The sequence below is a fragment of the Rhineura floridana genome, chromosome 5 (genome assembly GCF_030035675.1).
Source record: "Rhineura floridana isolate rRhiFlo1 chromosome 5, rRhiFlo1.hap2, whole genome shotgun sequence".
Classification (NCBI taxonomy): Eukaryota; Metazoa; Chordata; class Lepidosauria; order Squamata; family Rhineuridae; genus Rhineura; species Rhineura floridana.
In genome coordinates, this window is record NC_084484.1 from 172,262,919 (window position 1) to 172,265,588 (window position 2,670).

General features: G+C 46.3%; 1 long non-coding RNA gene across 1 annotated transcript in view; it reads right to left on the bottom strand.

Annotated features, from left to right (window-relative positions):
* Window positions 1-1,949: 1,949 nt before the first annotated feature.
* LOC133386010 (uncharacterized) overlaps window positions 1,950-2,670 on the bottom strand; it is a 2,520-nt gene continuing 1,799 nt past the window's right edge. The window contains exon 3 of the long non-coding RNA XR_009763056.1: window positions 1,950-2,165. This is a non-coding gene — a long non-coding RNA (uncharacterized LOC133386010). The remainder of the gene's footprint in view (window positions 2,166-2,670) is intronic.

Below are 2,670 nucleotides of genomic sequence, written 5' to 3' on the forward strand. Positions count from 1 at the left end.
TATATTTCTTTTTTAGAAACAGTCTTCATTCCCTGTACACTGTCTGCTCCCCACTGCTGCTGCAGATGACACCTTCCCCTTGCTCTGAACAAGAGGGGAGGCCTTTTGCTGAAGCGCCAGAGCATTTTTCAGGTCACAAAGGGCAGGCATCTGCTTATAAAACACATGGCAGATGCCAAAGGAGGCTGAGGGTGGAGGTACCAGGAAGAAGAGACGATTGCTATCACCGACTCCCATCTCCTCGCACTGCTGCTGCTGCTGCTAATGCCCTTGCTCAGAATGAGAGGAGAGGGCTTTTTGTGAAGCAAAAAGAAGCAAGGCTGCAAGGAAAGGCTGCTTTCCCCCTTCCTTCCTGGCAGCCGGGGAGGGTGTCACATTTTTTTTGAGCTTATAAAAGGGGCCTCATACTCATAAAAGTGGAATCACTGCTCTAAAGTGTCCTCTCAGGGGCTAAGGTCCCAGTCCCAGAAATATCAGCTTTCTACCACTGTACTTACCAGCACAGATAGGGTTTCTGGTGCAGCACAGTTCAAACAAACCAAGGTCAAACACCAGGAATCCATATAAGTCAAAACATGATTGGGAAGAAAGGTAAAAAAAACTGCCAAAGTCAATCTCACAGGGTAGTCCACAAAGGACAATGGAACAGGGGGCCATGACTAGAATCAGAAACAAGGAGCCAGAGACCAATGTTGCTTCTCACAACTGGAATACTCAAGAAGGAGACCTCATATACCACACCCTGCTGGCAGTGAAGGAGTATCAGGGATTGCTTAATCATGGGTGAATCTCCAGTTCTGGGTCTATAGATGCATACTGTGACATCGCTCTTCAACCTGGACCTGACGCTTCTGGTGGCGACACTCTCAAGGAGAGAGGGAGGGGGAAAGGCTCCACATCCTCCTCTGATATTTCCAGCACTTCTTCCTTAAGTATCAACCCAGAGGGCCCCTCAAGGGGATCCTCAGCATTCAGTTCAGGGGGCCTTGCCTGCTCCTCAAGGACCCTGACCTGTGGGGTGTACGAACATAAGAAGAGCCTGCTGGATCAGGCTAGTGGCCCATCTAGTCCAGCATCCTGTTCCCACAGCGGAGAATCAGATGCCCATGGGAAGCACACAAACCAGGACCTTAGTGCAACAGCACTCTTGCCTGCTGCAGTTTCCCCAGCTGGTATTCACTGCCTCCAACAATGGAGGTAGAACATAGCCATTGCGGTTAGTAGCTATTCATAGCCTTGTTGTTATGTGCCTTCAAGTCAACTACGACTTATGGCGACCCTATGAATCAGCGACCTCCAAGAGCATCTGTCGTGAACCACCCTGTTCAGATCTTGTAAGTTCAGGTCTGTGGCTTCCTTTATGGAATCAATCCATCTCTTGTTTGGCCTTCCTCTTTTTCTACTCCCTTCTGTTTTTCCCAGCATTATTGTCTTTTCTAGTGAACCATGTCTTCTCATGATGTGTCGAAAGTATGATAACCTTATCCTCCATGAATTAGATTATCCACCTGAGCCCTTGCTGCCCTGGGCTCCTACTGGGAGGAAGGGTAGGATATATATCAAATAGTAACTAACTAACTAACTAGATGGACCAGTGGTCTGACTCGGTATAGGGCAGCTTTCTATGTTCTATGTATTACTCAGAAATATGCCTCACTATATTCATTAGGCCTTATTCCCCAGTAAGTGTGTTTGGGATTGCTTGTGTTAGTTCTCCCACTGACGACCACTTAGACCCAAGTATTCCCTCAGAATAATTTGCCATAATGTATTGCACCCATATTTAATTAAAGTGATGTCCTTTAGTAATTATAAGACCAAACAGGCTGGATGAATATCCAATATAGCCAAATCCTGAACATTGTAATGACTTTTAGATGAAATGGTAACAGCTCAATATAGTACAGAGGAACAAACCACAGGGGGAAGAAATTACTTGTCAGTTGCAAATCCTACATTTCCTAAGAGCCTTACTCAAGGCAAGTTCACATAACTGTGTTTTCCCTGGGATGTTGGGGTGGGCATCCTCAGGCCCAGGGGCCAAATGCAGCCATCCAGGCTTCTCTAGCTGGCTCTCAGAACTGTTCCCAGGCCAAGCGTCTCAATAACCCTGTTTTGCACTCCAAATGTTTTTTCCTGGCTAGAATGTCTTCTTGCTGTCTTGCCTGCATGGAGAATAGAGAGGAGTATGTGAGTAAATGTAGAAACAAGCTTATGGTACAAAAGTAAAAGTTACATTTGTTGCCCCTCCCACTTTATTCTCCAGGACCAGCCACCACTGGGATATGGCCCTCGGAAGATTACTTAGAAGGGAATGTGGTCCTTCGGCTTAAAAAGGTAATAGGAACGTTGGAATAGGAAAGTTGGCAGATTCAACAGGAACAGGAACCCTTTGTCTAGTGACCCATTCAGATGCTTGCAATTTTAATTTGACAGCAAAGGATTTGGTGGCATCATAAAGACTAACAAATTTACTGTGGCATCAATGTTTGTGCATCCAACGACGTGGGTGCGGGTCAATGGAAGCTTATGCCACGACAAATGTTCCTGCCACCAGACTCTCACTGCTGTTGGTACAACAGACTAATCTGGAATGTTATTCTGGAATGTATAATGAACGGATGGGAAACGTGTGGCTCTCAGAGAAGTTGCTGGACTCCAACACCCATC